This window comes from Miscanthus floridulus, chromosome 9 (assembly GCF_019320115.1).
Source record: "Miscanthus floridulus cultivar M001 chromosome 9, ASM1932011v1, whole genome shotgun sequence".
Lineage (NCBI taxonomy): Eukaryota > Viridiplantae > Streptophyta > Magnoliopsida > Poales > Poaceae > Miscanthus > Miscanthus floridulus.
Window position 1 is genome coordinate 33,292,097 of NC_089588.1, and position 20,365 is coordinate 33,312,461.

A 20,365-nucleotide genomic window follows, 5' to 3' on the forward strand; every position below is an offset into this window, starting at 1 on the left:
CTTATTTTAGTCCTATTTTTTTCAAGTTAATAGACCTTATTTTTTAGTTTCGTACAAGACCTCGGATTTCCTCGGGACAGCCCTGGCACACATCAATGATAATGGGGAAAGAAGGGGCCGGGGGCGGGGCAACGGGCGAGCGGGCGGTGGGTGGAACGGCCAACAGCGAGGTCGCCGTGGCCAAGGCGGTGGATGAGGAGGCAGCATGGTTAGGGTTTCACTTTTGCGACCATCTATGGCTGGCGGCTTTAGAAGAAGGGGCCTTGGGGCGGCCGCCGGCCCGGCGGTGGTGGCTGCGCGTTCCCAGGCGATCGCTAGCTGCGCGTTCCCGGGCGTGGACCGACCGTGTTCGAATGAAAGATATCTTTTCTCACCAGCTACGCGCACGCACGCACACGGCTGCCTTTTTTTAAATTTAAATAGTTTAGCAAAAGTGTTCCGTGGGCCGGCGCACCTGGCTAAACAAGCAAACGGAGCACTCCTACTCGGCATCGACTATAGCCTTATTCCTGGCTAAACAACTTCACACTGTTTTATTCCTGGCTGCGCATGGCGTCTGCGGTGATTCCTTCTTGGATTGATAAAATAAATTATATATAAATAAAATAGTGAACAATATATATAGAGGTGCATACATATGGGAAAGGCGTGACCGGTAGAAGACATCAAAAGGCAATATAGAAATGATTTTCAGTGACGAGAATTTTTTTGAATAGAGGTGGCTCAATCTACAGCTGATTCTACAAGTATGCTTTGATCTGCTATATGGTTATCTTTATTAACTGGTGATATGGCCGAATCATGTGAACAAAACAGATGCAATGGTACAAATAGAGGATCCACCAAATCATCATGCATAAAAATACTAGTAGGAGAAGTTAACTAATCCCTTGTGCTATTGATGCACACGACACAGAGCTATGCTATCTAGGATACCTCGCCGACATCATCATCTCTTGCTCCAAACTGTATCTTCTACTAGATTCCTCAGGTCTCTGCCTTTCACTAGTCCATGATGGATAGTATCCCCCAATGCTACCATTCACAAATTCCTCAGTTACCATATCATCTTTCTTGTACTTTTTGTTGGAACCTTGTTGAAGTCTTTCTAGTGTAAGTTCAACCTGTCGCATCGTTGGTCTTTCTTCACCTCTTATGTTTATACAGGATGCTGCAATCATAACAACTTGTGTTGTACTTCTGTGCCTCCTTCCTCTAGAACCTGTGGATCCATTATCTGGTCAAGGTTTCTGGAGACAAGTAGATTGAGGAAATGTGGAACAAGGCCACCATATTCATTGGACAAATGTGAACAAGTTGGTTTCTTCCTGGTGAGTAGCTCCACGAGAATTACACCAAAGCTATAAACATCACTTTTCTCGGTAAGACGACCGGTTTGAAAGCACTCTGGATCCAAGTATCCGAATGTTCCCTGTATCCTTGTTGTCAACCCTGTGTTGTCTATCGGAATGTACCTTGAAGCTCCAAAGTCGGATATCTTTGATGTCATTGTATCATCAAGAAGTATGTTACTAGACTTGATGTCTCTATGGATTATTGGGATTGAAACTGATGAGTGAAGATAGGCAAGAGAAGTAGCTATTTCAGTTGCGATCCTCAGCCTATTGCTCCATGAAAGTGACCTTTCTTGGCCTTCAATATGAAGATGGTGATAAAGGGTCCCATTGGGAATAAACTCATACACCAACAATGGCACCTCAGTCTCTAGCTAGGCAACATCCAAAGAGTTTTACCACATTCTTATGGTTGATCTGTGAGAGGATTGCTACCTCGTTTATGAACTCATCTATTTCTTTCTTCATGGTAATCTTTGACCTTTTGATGGCCACGACATGTAAATCTGATAGTATTCCTTTGTAAACAGTACCATGACCTCCGCCACCAATCTCACGAGCTGTGTCGAAGTTGTTTGTGGCCTTTGCAAGCTCATCCAATGGTATTATCATCCTTTCTGCAATGTCTGCCTTTTGGGACAACAGCTGTTGCACCAATTGTCCACGATTTTGCTTGAAGTACTTTTGTTTCTGTACTTTTATCTTGCGTTGTTTAAACTTGCGGAGTAGGAAAAATATACCCAGAACTATCAGAAGGAGCGCTGGGCCACTAGCAACTGACAAACCAATAATTAAACCTGAAAATGTACATACACATACACTATTATGATCATTTTTGCAAGCTACTAATGTACGTACGATGTCAGCAGAAGGATCCAGTGGCTCTCACCTGTTGGGGCCTTGTTGACGACGCAGCCGGCGTGCTCATAAGCGTTGCCGTGCATTCTTGGCGAGCACCGGCACTCGTAATGTCCACGCAAATTGTGGCAGTAGCCGCCAAAGCATGATTTGCGTATCGCCGGGTCGTTACACTCGTCAATATCTGTAGCCAATAAGGATGGACAATAAAGAACAATGGAAGCCATTCCAAAGAACTATAAACTAGTGAATAGAGATATCCACGAGGAGGAATGTGTACTCGGGTAAAAGCATTAGTGACCTTGGCATCCATTGGCGACGTAAGGGTTGCCGTCGTAGCCCTTGGAGCAGTGGCACGTAAAGCCTCCATTCTCTTGTCGGCAGTCACTGTTCTCACTCTTGCAAAGGCGGCTGGACACGTCCGATGGGCACTTGCCTGAGTTGTCGGCAGCAGGCGCTGACAAGCCTTGTTTAACAGCCCATTGGAGAACAACGGGAGATGACATGTAACCGATCCACTGATCATACATGTTGAGGATCTTGTACCACTGATCAGTCAACCCCACCTCCGAGACAAACGCCAACGCGAAGTTCCGCGACCAAATACCATATTGATGGTGTCTGATGTTCTTATTGAGCACTTTGAATTCCACTCTCTTGGGCGTGCTGCCTGCAGAGATGGGAGCATGGCAGCAGCCATCGTCGCCGGAGCAGTACCCGCGGTGGCTTTGTGTTGGGACCGGCGGCGGCCCACCAGCACCACGATCTCCGCCGGAGCTGCTGCAGACAGCTCGGCTGATGATACTATCGCTGGTGTTACTACTGCTGCTGTTTCTGTACTCCCCGTGGAGGTTGGCACGCATGTCCCACCCGGACATGACGATGAACTCGTTCCTGGTCGACAGCACATAGGGCTCGCCGATGTCTGGGAGGCGAACGTCAGCCACAAAATCGGTGGAGTTGATCACCGTGTGATCGACGACGGTGATCATGTTGGTGTTGCTGCTGTGATGGATGACGTGCACTATGGAGTTGCGCAAGGAGATGTGGACGACCTGGAGGGTGCCGTTGCCGTTGCCGTCCCCTCCCAGAAGCAGCCGCGGGGGACTGTAGCAGCCGGGGTTCCCAAAGCCGAAGGGGTACGGCACGCTCACGTCGCCGCAGCTAGTGCTGCAGTTGGGCATCCCTGTCGTCGGCACCGGAGCCACCGTAGGCGACAGCGCGTCTGCTGCAAATAAATCAATTAATGTAAGATACCGCTGTGTCTGTGTGTGCAACCAGTGCGACTCCGGGGTGCTTTTGTACTTAATTAATACGTACTGACCTTTGTTGAAATTATAATCGACGCAGCCACCTTCGACGTCGGGTTCGCCGTAAGTTCCTTGCGGGCACTGGCAATCATATGACCCGATCGTGTTGCTGCATACACCGAAGCACACTCTATCTTCACCCAGGAACTTGCACTCGTCGACATCTGGAGCCAATCAACCCACGAAATCACACATGATAGAAATTTATCTGTATCTATATGTATATACCTAATATTAAAGGTGTGGTGATTCCATCAGTCTTTTTTTTTAGTTTCCAAAGTGCCCCTGCGCACTCTCTATCCCGTATATGTCCAAACTCACGGCACATTCTCATACAAGTTGGAAAAAACGGACGTTCAACATTGTTAAGGAGTCCGATTGCAAGACATATTAGGTTCCATTGCAACATACGGACGTATTTGCTAGTCTAATATTAAACTGAGAAGGTATTCTTCTGTTCGTCTTTTTTTACTACCACAATGCCCTCACGCCCCTTTCTATCCCACATGTGACCTACTGACTCACGACCCGAGATCTTACTAGTTAGAACAACACACGTCGAGTAGCAGTATAATGTCTTATTCCAAGACACATCAAACAATGTTACAAAATTTGATTCCAAAACTTTTGGAGCAGGTGATGATTGTTGAATAAATTTCCAAACCGTAAATCGTCCAGGTAACCACACAACAAGATGTACGTTTCGCTCAAATGCATGGCCACATTTGGTAGTAAGACTAATCCATCATGCGACTTTTGCAAGGACCAATAACATTTCAAAATTTTAATTTATTAGTTGCCTTATATTTTTTAATCTAAAGAGTTGACCTAAAACTCTTGCACTTATTATAGAATCTACTAACTCTCGTTTTGTATGAAAATAAAGTTTTTAGGTCATATACTGCACAAGTACTAAAATGGCAACAATTTTTAAAATCAGCACCATGTGACTTAAAATCTGTGGTCAAACTCAAAGTGAGATCTAAAATATGGTAGCAGTGCTGACCTTAGGAAGATAATATTATTTGTTGGGAATAAATATTAATGACCAGTTAGTTATAGCTACGTTTGTTGTGTATTGACCTCCACCACTTCTCCAGATGTTTGAATTTTCTTATATGTGAATTATATCTTAATAATATTCCTTAATTATAAAATGGTTCTTACGATCATACTACAAATATAGATATGTAAAACATTTTAGTTAATGTATGAATTTACCTAAAATATCTACATAAACTATATGTCATGGTTATTTATATAATTTTTAAATGATTTGTTAGTACCATTATTGTATGAGTTGTTAACGAAATTTGTTTCATGATTGCTAAAACATAACATGTATATTTACTACGCAAGCATGTGTGTACTTGATGTACACTTTGGTGCAATATATATGTTTAGTTTAATTAGTTTTTAAGATATTAACATAAATGAGTAATGTAGAAACACATATACTCACAATTTATGGTTGTTTAAAAATTTTGTGTAATAGAAGATGTTGGTAGATCATATATAGATTGAGAGGATATTAAGTTTTTTAATAGTGGTCGAAGTTGTGATTAAGATGCAAATTTAAGTGGTTAAGTAGTTTATCTATCATAATGGTAGGTCAACAATTAGATGCAACTATAGGGTTACATTAAATTGTGTTTCCTAATGGCATAGGTGGGTAATTTAAAGATATATCCATTGGTTACTTTATCCTATTTTCTTCACGATGATGATGTGGACATTGATTTATAAAATAGAATAGTTCCGGTGTATATTATTATTAATGGTGGTTAGAGTCTACCAATTGATGTCCCTGTACTTTTGGTTTTATGAGAATTTGTAGGATTTATTTTTCTCATGCATGTGAGGATTAATGTGGAGGCTTAATTAGGGACCGCTAGTCACAATAAATAGGATTTTTTTTTCTAGCGTAATAAGCTCTTGTTCCATCCATATCTTTAACATCGTAAACCTATATTTTAGCTTTCAACTTGTAATCCTAATATTGTTGCAACCATTTATCCATATAATATGTTGAAATCCTAGTGTTTATTGTGTCTTTTATTCAAAAATTTTAATTTTAATTTTATTAAAAAAGAGTCTAGGTCCTACGTTACATTCACTACTACAATTTTTTTCGCCAACACCATTTTAACCATTGGTTTTGTAAAAACAGTTGGTGGTGATTTTCATCATCTGTCCATAAGGGCAGTCCCAATAGAAAAAACTGATGCGGTTTCCATAGCACAAGAAATCATCTATAGAAACTCCCTTCAACAGTGGAGGTGTCTTTGTGTAATAATTATTTTCTCTTTCTCTCTCCCAACTCTATCTTCTTCCTCCAATGGGAGTGTGGCACGAGCTCCCTGGAAACTGATGGTTTCTCCCCAATGACGATTTCATGGTTTCTTGGTGCATTGGGTCAAGAGAAGACCTGATTTTTTCATGAGGAAACCATTTCTAGGATTTTTGCTCTCTTTCTTTATTAATTACGTTGCCATGTCAGCATTTTACCTACGTGGTAAGTCATTTAATAAGGATAAAAACCATCATCAATACACAATTAGAACTGCCCTAATATGGACCGTTTCAATGCAGGCGGGGTTTACTCACCCGCGTGTCACCCCACATTTGGCGTCCTGGTAGGGGCTCGGACCAACAGACCAACTAGTCTCCTATATGCTTCTTTTCTCCCACGGACCAACTGGTCTCCTATAACCGATGCGTGAGTGGAGATGGGCTCAACGGTGGTGGGCCAACATGCTCATCATCATGGCTCACCGAGTTTTTTTTTATTAATTTTAAAAATCATTATCACCATTGACCGGCAATACGAGCCTATGGTGATATTCCATTATCAGTACTTATTGCAACCAGAGATGATAACCTAGCGGTAATAATTCATTATCACGCTGACTGGAATTGGCGGTGATGACCATAGTTACAGGGCCCACATTCATCACCACCAAGTGACGAAACTGATGGTGATCAGCATTCTATATTATTCATTCTTAGCTACGACAACAGTGTGCTAAGCTAAAGCAATAATAACTTATATTAGTATATACATGTAGATTTAGGAGATATTTTTCTATATTTTTTTTATAAGGAGGTCTCGATACTTTTTCTTCTGATTTAAGGGTTTATGTTTTTTTTTCTTGTCTCGAGAGGACTAAAAGGAAGGCTTCAGAAGGAATATTTCATTAGTGATACTAGTAAGACACTACTGGACTCAGGTTCTTTGCCGAGTGGCTAAGGCACTCGGCAAAGGCCAAATTGCACTCGGCAAAGCCTTTGTTGAGTGCGGCACTCGACAAAGAACACACGGTTAAAAATTGATCGGCAAAGCCCTCTTTGCCGAGTGCCTTTTATTGGGCACTTGGCAAAGACAAGAAAAGCGGCAGTCACGTCACCGGCCCCGTTGACGGTGGCTTTGCCGAGTGCCAACCTGTAGGCACTCGGCAAAGATTTTTTTTATTGAGTGTCAACCCTGTAGGCACTCGGCAAAGATTTTTTTATTTTTTTAAAAAATTTCTTTGCTGAGTGCCCACTGGCCGGCACTCGGCAAAGTTTAATTTTTTTAATTATTTGCCGAGTGCCCTATTTCCGGCACTCGGCAAAGTTTGAATTTTTTAATTTTTTTTACCGAGTGCCCTCTGGGCCGGCACTCGGCAAAGTTTGATTTTTTTTTAAATTCTTTGTCGAGTGCCCTCTGGCCGGCACTCGGCAAAGTTTGATTTTTTTTAAAAAAATCTTTGCCGAGTGCCCTCTAGGGTCGGCACTCGGCAAAGTTTGAATTTTTTTAAAAAAAAAACTTTGCCGAGTGCCCTCTAGCCGGCACTCGACAAAGTTTGAATTTTTTTTAAAAAAAATCTTTGCCGAGTGTCCTCTTACCGGCACTTGGCAAAGTTTGAATTTTTTTTAAAATTCTTTGCCGAGTGTCCTCTGGCCGACACTCGGCAAAGTTGGAATTTTTTTTTAAAAAAAATTCTTTGCCGAGTGCTATGGTCATGGCACTCGGCAAAGCTGAAAAAATGGTTTTCCATCAGCCCATTTTCCCAGCTTTGCCGAGTGCTGTGACGATGGCACTCGGCAAAGGGGTCCTTTGCCGAGTGCAACACTCGGTAAAGTGACCCAAAACGGCCATTTTTATATTTTTATGTTCTATCATGACAAATAAATTCATACAATCATATATCTCATCCATCACATATATATCTCATCCATCACATATATATCTCATCCATCCACACATCCATCCGCACATATCACATCCATCACAATATATATCACATATATAATAATAAGTGCTCAAGTCCATCCAAATAAATCCACAAGTCCATCAAAGTCCACAAGCGCATCACAAGTATATCAAAGTCCATCACCAAGTGAACAACAAATAAAAAAAATACAACGTGCACTCATCTCGGCCACTGTGACTGTGGTGAAGACCCAGTTGCATCATTCGAATGTGCATGAGGTGGATTATTCGAACCATCGTCAGATGGAAACTGCACAAAGGAGTAAAGATTGCATGTGAGACAAGATTATTTAGATAGCTAATCTAGAAAGGTAGAGGCCATACAAGCAAAGCACAAGCGAAAGAAAAAAACTTTCATACTCACAGGAGTAGCTGCAACTGCAGGACGCAAAGGCGGAGGTGAAACCAACAGCCCAGGTGGTAGAGACAAGCCCACACGTTGCCCAAGCCCGTGTAGGAACTCCGTAATATCCGTTAGCCTCTGCGCCTGGGCCTACCACTCGGTCGGCTCGGCGTCCAGCTCGGCCGCCAGCTCCTGACGTTGCCTCATTTCTTGTTCCAGCCAAGCCTGCAATATTCCACTCCAATGTTTCAGTAATGCAAAGCTAATTAAGGTGTGTAAAGATTAATGTATGACGAGTAAAATAGGAATAACCTCAAGTGCGTCGACTTGGTGCTGTGCAGCGGTCGGCCGTGTGCGAATGGCTGGGCTCTCGCTCCTGCTCCGTGCTCGGATCTGGGAGAGAGAGGGAGTAGAGGCCGTGTCGATGATGCCGTCGCCAAGCCAGAACTGACCATGCTTCTTGCCTTGCCCCGCCCTCATGACGGCCTCTCCATCGAAGTCCTGGGTGCTTGGATCGTGGTCTGACCCATGGAGCGACCTCGCCACCTCAGTGTACTCACTGATGCGGGAGTGGACGCTCGGGTTCGTGTATGCCTCGGGCGGGTCCTCCAGGTTGAAGGAGACGTCGGATGTCGCCTTACCCTTGTGGGCCATACACCATGCCTGGAAGTCTGAGCAAGCCAAACCACTATGTGACGCCGACTGCGAGAAAGACAGGACGATGGTTACAAATCAGGTAGAACTGAGCGTCACAATAGATAAATGAATTCGCGTATCCGGCGAGGCTGCGGCTGCCTTGATGGTGTGCTGGACCTTGCATCTGCAAACAACGGTCCCAGGCATCCCTGTGCATCTTGATGTATTCCTCCATGAGCCACCTCTCCACCATCATCGCCCAGCACTCAGGATACGCTTGGCACCACCAAGGAATCATCTACTCGTCATCAAGTATTGGACATATAAGAAGATCAAATTAAACCAACTTAATCTCAAAACGAATCAATATTGATGTTCTTTATTTACCTCAAGGCACTGCTCCTGGGTCAGCTGCATCTCTCTTGCGTCTTTCTTGGTTTTTCTCTCTCCAAGCTTCGACCCGTAGTAGGTTACAATGGCCTGGATGCGTGCCTCGTGATGCTTGTCGGTGATGAGTTTTTTACAGGCTTTGGTAGTCACCTGCTTCGCCCTAGCCTCAAATCCCTCCTCGCATCTGTAATAAGTCTGCATACAAAAGCGATGTATCCATTCATTATTTCAAGAAAAGTCCAATGAATGCGACATATTGAGCAATGTTGTGTTAGGGAGACTTACCCAAAGCTCTGCCTTCACCCGTGCCGCCTTGTTGGGGTACTCCACATCAGTGGCGACGACGTAGTGGTCAAACGAGTAGGCCGGCTCCGTCTTCGATGCGTACGTGACAATGCCGAGGAAGTATTGCCTGCACAGAAGACCCAGGATGCCGTTGACTAGCCATGCATTACCACCCGACACAACCACCTAGTTCCTGCACAAGTGATTAAGAAAAATTATTAGTTTTTTCATCATATCATATGAAGTGGTGGTGATAACATATAAAGTTACTTACTTTTGCCCTTTGGGGCGAATCACTGGGCGTTGGTGAGGAAGCGGAGCCTATGGGAGGCTCACGGGACCTCGCAAGTAGACACTCGAAGAGGAGTCAGAGGAAGCGGAACCCATGCCTGCCGCCTCCTCCTCCTCTGGCTCCTTCTCACACGGCCCCTCCTCCTCGTCTGTCTGGCGAACTAGCTCATCGTCTGACTCATCCACAGGCGCCACCTCCTCCTCCGACTCCTCCTCACACGGTGTGGGAGCAGATGGCCCCCTCCTACGGTTGGCGGTCCTCTTCCTCGTCCTCCTGACCAATCCCTCCGCCGCTCCCTCCGCCTCCTCCTATAGCCGGCGTGGTCTTTGGTAAATCGAGTTCACGGACCTATGACAGTCGCCCGCCATCTTTGTTCAATCACCAGCAACAAAAAAGAAAAACAAGACGTAATTAGAAATAGGTGCAAAAATGAACAAAACATAATTACAAAAAACATAGTATTACATGTATTAGAAATAATCTTCATGATTGAGATTAGCTGGATCATAGGTCTCGTCATCACTATCAACATTGTCCAACTCATCAACACTATCCGAAGGAGGAATGTTGTCTTCATTGCCATTGCCTAAACGTAATCGCTCAAGCATTTGTATGTCCTTCAGATTTCGCACCTCATTTCCAGCATCCTCATCATCATCCCTTTCATTGTCTACTTTCATTCCTATCTCTTCGGTTAAGTCTATGTCAAACCTCCCTTGTAGTCCCTCTTCTTGATAGAACTCTCCATCATATGTGTTTGGGTTGAAGTTGTAATCTTCATCGTTTGGGACAGGTAGTTTACCATGTGGCGATACCTTATGCACAATAGACCAACCCTTAAGATGCTCGGCGTCTTTGCACGCGTATGACGTATAATAAACCTAGATGGCCTGTTGAGCCACAATGTAGACATCTTTTCCTGGATAGACAGAATCCTGTCGAATTTCGACTAGCCCAAGCTTAGGGGTCCATCTCGTTACTCCAGGATAAAACCAGTGGCATTTAAATATGATAGGAGTAAGAGGTTTGGAACCATAGAATGATAGTTCATAGATTTCTTTAATTCTTCCATAATTCTCGAGTCCATCAGTGCCGGGCATAACAACTCCGCTGTTTGTGGTTTTTTGATTGGGTCGACTCTGCTCGTAGCTTGTTGTGTGAAAACAATATTCATTCACGTCATAACTGGTAAATGACTTGACCCTAACGGCACAACCATTTGCAGCCTGTCTCAGCTTGTCACTTATAGACGCATCAGTTTGGGCTTTCTGTTTGAACCAACAAATGAAATCGGGGCTCTCTGGTCCCGCACCCCGTGAAAGAAGGGTATCATTTTCTTGCAGGGTAGGTTGCCTTGATCCATGCCAGGATTGACGAAGAAATTCCCTATACCAACGAGAAACAAGGGGGTTGGACGAAGAAACAAGGCCATATGGCGAAATGAAACAAGTTCGTTCAGAACTTACCCAATGAACGGTTGCACCTCGACAAGGTTGGTCAACACATATAGCATGATACTGCGCCACTCTTCATTTTTCAATTGCTTAGTGGTCGATGCACTTGCGCTTCCGAATTGCCCTTAGAAAAGGCTGAGGTTTGATTCATTTTTGCCAGCATTGTAACGAGGTGGTGGATTATAAACGCTAGGAAGTTTCTCAGTGTAGTATTTCTCTGTGAAGTTAGACACCTCCTCTAGAATGTATGCCTCTGCAATGGAAGCCTCAATTTTGGCTTTATTTCTATATTTTTTGCGAAGAGTCTTTAGACATCTCTCGATTGGATAACACCAATGGTTCTGCATGGGCCCCCCCATCCATGCCTCATACGGGAGGTGCGCAATCAAATGCTGCATCGGTAAGAAGAAGCCAGGTGGAAAGATCTTCTCCAACTTACAAAGCAACACGGGTGCTACTTTTTCCAAGTCATCAATGACGGTCCGAGAGAGTTCCTTGGCACAAAGCTGGTGGAATAAGTAGCTCAACTCTGCCAGCACTTGCCAGACATGCTCTGGGACATAGCCTCAAACTATCACCGGAAGAAGCTGCTCAATCCATATGTGGTAGTCATGACTCTTCACCCTTTTTACTCGCAGAGTGCCTAAGTTCACTCCCCTCTTTAGATTTACTGCATACCCATCAGGGAACATTAGCGTCTTGATCCATTCAAGTACTTCCCTCTTTTGGTCCTTTTTCAAGACGAAATCAGCCTTAGGCCTTCTCTAGGTCTTACCACGACTAGGAGGCTGCATCTCTTGATTTGGTCTATCGCACAATGTTGACAGGTACACTCTAGCCTTAGGGTTGTCCTTAGAATTTTCAGTGTCCATGAGTGTTGCCCAAAGTGCCTCGGCGACATTCTTTTCAGTGTGCATTACATCAATGTTATGTGGCAGGAGAAGGCCATCGAAATAGGGGAGCCTCGTTATGCCCGAGATATGAGTCCACATATGTTGCTCACCATATCCCACAAAACCACCTTCTTCATTAGGCATGAGAGCATCTATTTGAGCATGAACCTCGGCACCAGTCATCATCTGAGGTGCATCAGATATCACTTTGACACCTTTCATAAAGTTCTTGATGTCTTGTCTGAATGGATGGTCAAGAGGTAGGAATTGACGATGTCTGTTGAACGACGAATACTTGCCACCCTTCTGCAACCAAATGAACCTCACACCTTCCTTGCATATTGGGCAAGGGAACTTCCCATGAACACACCAGGCACAGAATATCCCATACGCTAGGAAGTCATGCAGGGAGTAGTGGTACCAAATGTGCATTTTGAGGGTTGTCTTTGTAGCTCGGTCGTATGTCCATACCCCTTCATTCGAAGCATGGACCAATTCATCAAACACGGGCTCCATGAACACACCCATATTACTCCCTGGCTGTCCAGGAATTATCAACGACAAGAATATGTTATGTCATTGAAAGGAGACACCAGGGGGGAGATTAAGGGGGATAATGAAGATGGGCCAACATGTGTATGGGGCAGCCATCATTCCATAAGGATTGAACCCATCTATTGCCAGCGCGACACGTACATTATGAGCCTCATCTGCTTTGTCATGATGTTTGTCATTAAAGCGGATCCAAGCTTCACCATCGGATGTATGTACCATCTTGTCAGGATTGTACCATTTGCCATTTTTGTGCCATGTCATCTATTTTGTGGATTCCTCAGTCATGTATAGCCATTGGATCCTCGGTAGGAACAGAAGGTACCGTAGGATTTTCACGGGGATCGTAAGTTGCCTCTTCTGGCCATCATCAGAGTCTACCTCTAGGTACCTAGAGGATTTACACTTTGGATAGAACTTTGCATGCTCATGTTCTTTCCTAAATAGGACGCACCCCTTTGGACAAGCATGTATCTGCTCATACGGCATCTTAAGTGCTTGAAGGAGTTTCTGTGACTCGTACATGCTCTTTGACAGAATATGGCCCTCCGGAAGCAGGGTGCCAATCACGGCCAACATCTTATTAAAGCCAGGTCAACTCAAGTTTAACTCAGACTTCAACCCCATTAAGCATCCAATGGCATCCAGTTGAGACACCATTGATCGATCGTGAAGGGGTTTCTGTGCCGAGTCCATCATGTCGTAGAACGCCTATGCGGCTACCTCCATCTCCTCCTTCTCACGTCCCTCATCGAACTGTCCTTGGTGAAAGTCATCTAACATGTCTGGTACCCTCGCATCAGCATCAAAAGCCTCCACACATGGTCTCACCACCTCCTCTCTCATATGATGGGCTTCACCATGGTGGACCCACCGGGTGTAGTCCAGCGTAAATCCATTCTTCACAAGATGTTTACCCATTTCCACCTTGTTTACCCTCCTCCTGTTTCCACATTTGATGCAGGGACACAAAACTAGGCAATGTCCTTTAGCAGCCTTGCCAAATGCACTGTTCAAGAAAGCATCGGTCTTGTTCATCCATTCCGTGGTGTAATCACTCTGACTTCTCTAGCCCGTGTACATCCACTAATGGTCATCCATCCTCTAACATATGTATCAGCGAGTAATGTAACCATCAATTGCATCTACATGGTGTTCCTACTATCTAATAGGTGAGGATAGGTCCTAATCCCACCCATGGATGCGTAGATGAGGTTAGTTTCCATGCTCTACTCCTATCTGAGATAGAATTTCAACAGCACCTCCCCGCTGTTCTCTAGATACACGTCTTGCCAAAGAAGAGTGCGTATCCAGAGAATAACAGGGAGGTGATGCCGAAACTCTATCTCAAACTGGAGCAGACCATGGAAACTAACCCATCTACGCATCCATAGGCTGTCCAAAAAACATGGACAATCCGAAACAGATACGGTCATAGATATGTAAAGATCTGCATACCTCCAACCGTATCTCTTTCAAACAGGAGACATCTAACTAGGTTATGTGATCTACGACCATGATACGGAAAGAGGGGTTATACCTAGGGTGGCGGCGGAGTCAGGCTAGCGGGGCCAAGGTGGGTCAGTGCAGTGGCGAGGCAGCGCGGTGCAGGCAGACCGGCATGGCGACAGGAACTCCGACGGGCTCTTTTCTACAAAAATGGAATAAAATACTGTCATTTAAAAAAAAATTCGGCAGAACCTCCCCTGCACGGTGAGGTTTCCAAAACCTGCAAAAAACAGTGGCACGATGGCCGACAAGCACATATGTCTCAAGAGAAGCCATGTAATTTGAATATCAATCCATGCAGAAGAATATATCCAAGTACTACCACTACTTCTACTACTACTTCCACTAATGCTACTACTACTACCACTAGTTCTACTACTACTACCACCACTATTGCTACAACTACTACCACTAATTCTACTACTACTACCACTAATTCTACTACTACTACTACCACTACTTCTAATACTACTACTACCACTAGCACTACTAGTACAACTAATACTACTACAACTATCACTACCACGACAACAAAAAGAGAGAAGGCATACCTGACGGGCGCCGGGGGTAGGGGCGGGCGGCATTGGGGTCGGGCGGCGTTGGGGTTGGAGTCGGGGTCATCGGAGTCAAAATGGGGTCAGGCACGGGCGCGGCCGGGGGCAGGGCCGGCCGGGGGGTGGGGCCGGCCTGGGGCGGCCGGGGGCAGGGCGCGGGCAGCGCGGGCGGCCGAGCAGCGCGAGCAGTGCGAGCGCGCGGGTAGGCCAGCCTAGGGTGGCTAGGAGCAGGGCACGGCCGAGGGCAGGGAGCGGGCAGCGTGGGCGGCCGGGCGGCACGAGCAGGCCAGGGGCAAGGCGCGCGGGCAGCGTGCGGGCGCTGGCGGGCATGGGCACGACGTGCGGCGCGGGGGCGGGGGCTAAGCCTGGGCAAAATACCCGATACCCAATACCCGTACCCGAATTATCCGAACCCAGACCCGAATTACCCGAACCCGAGGTACCCGATCCCAAATTCGGATAGCGATTTTGATTACCCGAAATTAGTTTGGGTAATTCGGGTAATATCCCCCGGTACCCAAACTACCCGAACTACCCAAAAATTTGTTTTTGTCTTTGTATTTATCATGTGTTGTTAGCTAAACAATTTAACTTATCACTTTATTAGAATATAATTCTCTCTATTTGAATGAGTGACTGTAATATATTATTCTCTACAAATTGCTATTGAAATTCTATACAAATTGCTGCTGAAATTATGTATAGATCGCTACTAAAATTTAGTGTAGTTTGTTGTTTTCTGTAAATTTGGGTATATCGGGTAATACCCGAACCTGAACCCGAATTATCGGGCACCCGAATTTGCGGGTAGTGTTTTTTCGGGGGTAATATCGGGTAGCAATTTTCATTACCCGAATTTTGAATTACCCGAATTACCCGACTCGAAAAAATCGGGTAACCCGAACGCCCAGGCTTAGCGGGGGCGATGCGGGCGTGGGCGCGGGGGCTGGCTTTCTGGCTGTCTGTCTGACGCCGGCCGGCCGAATTGCTTAAGTCCAGATGGGCTCTTTGCCGAGTGCCGGATCAGGGAGGCACTCGGCAAAGGCCCCCTTTGCCGAGTGCCATGCCCCGACACTCGGTAAAGTTTTTTTTTTGTTTTTGGCCTCCAAATTTTTTGTGTAGCCCTTTAAAAAGCACCAGGAACTCCTAGTTAGAATTTGGGGATTTTTATGGCTTTTTGATATATTTAGTTACTTTATTTCATTTACTTGATTTTTTTCGAAAAATATAATTTTGAACTGCACATGGTACGAATAATGGAATTTAATGATTCAAAAAATGATAGTCATGTTAATGAGTGTAATGTGAAGCCGTATCCAGGAACGTACCCAGAATTTCGGACATCTTGTTCACGAAACAAGACCGTAAACTTGCGTGCAAAGTGTTTTTAAATTCTATAAAAAGCAAATGAAGTCCGAAAATCATGAAACTTGTTGAGATGTCATGATATCATATGTGGAGGCTATGATAAAAATTTCAAAAGATTTCGTACACGTTGTCACGTACGATGCTTACAAACCAGGACATCTCTACATGTGATAGATGTCCTAGTTTGTGAGCATCGTACGTGACAACATGGTCGAAACTTTTTTTAAATTTTTCCACGGTATACGCATACGATATGGCGACAATTTGACAAGTTTCATGATTTTCGGAATTTGTTCGCATTTTATACAATTAAAAAACCACTCCCACGCAAGTTGGCGGCGTTGCCCCGTGAGCACGTTGATCGAAATTTCAAGATAGTTCCTGGATTTAGCCTAAATTTACACTAAGAAACAAGGATAACATTTTTTGAACAAATGTAATCCATTATTCGATGCACCTGCAGTTCAAACTTACATTTTTCAGAAAAATTCAACAAAACAAAATAAACTATAGAAATATGCCAAAAGACAATGAAAATGTCCCAAATTTAAACATGTTCTTTGTGGTAGTGTGCTAAAGCTTCAAAAAAAATTGGTGGCAAAAAACCAAAAAACAAAATTATTTTGCCGAGTGCCTAGGGTTGGCACTCAGCAAACTAATAACTTTGCCGAGTGCCGCCCAGCTGGCACTCGGCAAAGAGCTGCTGAATTTTTTTAAAAACTTCACCAAGTGCCAGATCACGACACTCGGCAAAGAAAATTGACTTTGCCGAGTGCCGCCGATCTGGCACTCTGAAAGGTCCTTGTGTGGTTTTGGTAATTGAGTGACAACTTAGGTGGACTAATTGTGTTTATGTGAGATACACAGGTGATTAGTCCACAGATACATGTGTGTGAGCAACATATGCCATGAAGGTGAAAATGGCTTGGAGATGTTGCAAAGCTCACACATATGATGATGAAGGAGCCTAAATGCACATGAGACATGACATTGAGTCATGTGATCAAGGTGGAGAAGATCAAGACAAGACTTGGCTTGATGGACCGGTTGCAAGCGTGAAGGGCAAGTCGAAGGCTTTGGAGTGATGGACTGCGTGGCGGTGAAGCTTGAGCAAGACTTGGCGCCGATGGACGATGGCAACGGTGAAGAGCAAGTAAAGTCAAGATCGATGAACTAATATGATCACGTGATGATATGAAGTGGATCATATCATTGTTGATCGTGTTGGTGCATGTGTTTTATCGACATTGGAGGAGATGGAATGGAATGCACAAGGCAAAGGTATAACCTAGGGCATTTCATTTCACCGGTCATAGGTGTGTAGAGAAGTATATGACCGGGTTTAGGATAGATGGCCATACTATCAAGAGGAGCAAACTTGTTTGCATATCGGTCATCTAGTGCCACTCGAGTGATCTAACTTTGCATCGTCGCTAGGATCGAGTGGCGTGGCAAGTTGAGTGGCTAACATCCTTTGGGAAATGATTGTGAAAAGCTAACACACATACACATGGTGGTGTACACTTGGTGGTGTTGGCACATTTACAAAGGAGATGGAGTTGGAGTTGATGTGGATCAACTTGGTGAAGAAGCTCCACTGGTGGAGTGTCCGCCCGTAGAGTACGGACAGTTCAACGGTGCCACCGGTGCCCTACACAGAAAAGACAGAGTCTCACTGGGTGCACCGGACGCTGGCACTAGAAGTGACCGGACACTAGCCAGGCGCGTCGGGTCAGGCTAACGCATGGTGACGCAGGAGCTAGAGTGTGACCGGACGCTAGGCTGCGTCCGATCAGGTGCGACCAGACGCATCTGGTCAAGGTCGGTACCTTACTGTAAATGACCGAACGCTGAGGTCTAGTGTCCAGTCAGTTGAAGCTGCTACGTCCGGTCAGGTCAAGTAATCGTTGGAATCGGGACACGTGGCCGTTTGTGGGCGACCGGACGCTGAGGTCCAGCGTCCGGTCAACATGACCGGAGCGTCTGGTCGACCCGATAGTTGCCCAGTGAAGGGGTAACGGCTAGTTTAGCCCATGGGGCTATAAATAGAAGTGGCTCTTAGCCATGGTAGGTGCTGAGCACCTCGGGGGACTTTGTGTCCATGCTTGAGAGTGCTTGGGAGCCCTCCATCTCACACATACTTGATAGTGATCATCCGACTGTGTGAGTGAGCGATTCTAGTGCGATTGCATCGTGAGGTTGCATCGAGTGGCACTAGGTGATCGAGTTGCAAGCTGATGGTGCTTGTTACTCTTGGAGGTTGCCACCTCCTAGACGGCTTGGTGGTGGTCTCCGTCGAAGCCCGCAAGAAGCTTGTGCGGCACTCCAGAGAAGAGCTTGTGAGGGGCATTGTGCTCGCCCCACGGGAGCCGTGAAGAGCAACTCTAGTAAAGTGTGTCATTGAGCTACCCTCACTTCTAGGGTAGGTTCTTGCGGCGCCCGATGTACGAGCTTGGCGGGTGATGCCAATTAGCTGCCGAACCACCAAGTGAGCGGTCGACACAACGGGGACTAGCGTGTTGGCAAACACGTGAACCTTGGGAGAAAAATCATCGTGTCAACCTTGTTCTTCCTGTTGGTTTGCATCCCCGTTACACAAGCTTGCGATTACTTTCATATACATTGAGCTTGTGTTGTTGCTTTTGTAATTAGTTAGCTTGTGTAGCTTGCTAGTTACCTTCTTGCTTGTGTAGCATAGAAGTAGCTCCCTTGCGTGGCTAATTTGATTTGTGTAACCTTGTTAGTCACATTGCTTAGTTTGTGTAGCTAAGTAATTGTGCTCTCTAATTTGGCATTGGTTGCCTTGTTATTGAGCATTGTTAGTAAGCTTAGTTGGCTTTGTGCTTTTGCTTACTAGCATGTGCAGGAGCTCCCTTGTTGCTTAAAGTACTAGTGGCATAGGTTTGTGTGACCTTGCTCCTAGAATTGGTTAGGAGAGCTCTAGCTAGCCCGGCATCTTTGTTGCTTGATTAGTATCTTTGTAAGGTGCTAGTGAACATAAATAGAGGGGTGTAGTCTTGGCTAGACTGATAGTTCTAATTCCGCACTTGTTTCGGTTAGCCGACGTGATTAAGTTTCAAAAAGGACTATTCACCCCCCTCTAGTCGCCATCTCGACCCTTTCACACTCGGCAAAGCCACCCTTATCCCTTAAACAGTGCCCTGCCGGCGCGCTCTCTCTCTCTCTTTCTCTCATTTCTCTCTCCCTCTCACCTCTCTCTCCCTCAGCCGCTATCGCCGCACATCACCGGCCCGCGCCTCCGCCCCGGCCACCGTGCCTCCCCGCGTGGGCCCTCGCGGCGCCCGTCCCCATCCGCCTCCCCGCGCCGGCGCCTCACGCGGCGGCCCGCGTGGCCCATCCCCGTCCGCCTCCCCATGCCGGGTCCTCGCGTGGCCCCCCCGCCCGGCCTCCACCGCCCGCCCGGACTCCACCGCCCCCGCCCGGCCTCCACCACCCACGCCGCCCCCCTTGGCAGCCACCTCCCCCGCCTGCGCGCCCCCCTCGACAGCCACTACCCCTGTCGGCAGCCACTACAGAAGAGAGGAGGAGGAGGCAGGGGAGAAGAGAGGAGAAGGCGTGAAGAGAGAAGGAGGGGAGAAGAGAGGAGGAGAAGGAGAAGGAGAAGGAGAGGAGAAGGAAGGCGACCCTCACACCGCTGCGGTCGTCCCCACCGTCGTCGCCGACCCTCGTTGTTGCCATTCTCATCGTGAAGGTATGCCCTACACTTGTAGTAGTTAGTAAGTAGTAGTAGTTAGTTGTGTTAGTAGTATTGTTAGTAGTAAGTAGTGATAGTAGTAGTGTTAGTAGTAGTAGTGTTAGTGTTAGTAGTAGTTGTAGTGGTAGTAGTACTTGTTGTACTACTTTGATACTTTCATCTGCATGGAAAGAGAACTAAAGTACATGGCTCGTCTTGGTATATATATGTTTGTTGGCCTTCGTGCCTATGTTTGGTATATATGTGGTTGTTGGCCATCGCGCCTACGTTTCTTGCAGGTTTTGGAAACCTCCCCGTGCAAGGGAGGTGCTGCCGAAATTTTCAATGGATTCTAACCTATTGCCTTTTTTATGTAGGAGAAGGACTCGTGGGAGGGACTCGGTGACCCCGATCGTCTTCATCGGCATGTACTGTTTTATTCGTCGTTCATTGCTTTTACACATCTACCTTGCCTTTGCATTGTTTAAACATTGCAGGTGGAATGTTGCAAGCCGACTTGCGGAAGTTGGAGGCCCAGCAGGCGGCCCAGGCGGAGGCCCATCGGCTAGAGATGGAGGCTGTACAAGCCCAGAGGGCGGCCGAGGCGCAGAGGCTGC

The 20,365-nt window shown here is 45.9% G+C and overlaps 1 pseudogene; it reads right to left on the minus strand.

The window, feature by feature from the left end:
* Window positions 1-923: 923 nt before the first annotated feature.
* Window positions 924-14,753, minus strand: LOC136479625 (wall-associated receptor kinase 2-like; annotated as a pseudogene).
* Between the last annotated feature and the right edge of the window lie 5,612 nt (window positions 14,754-20,365).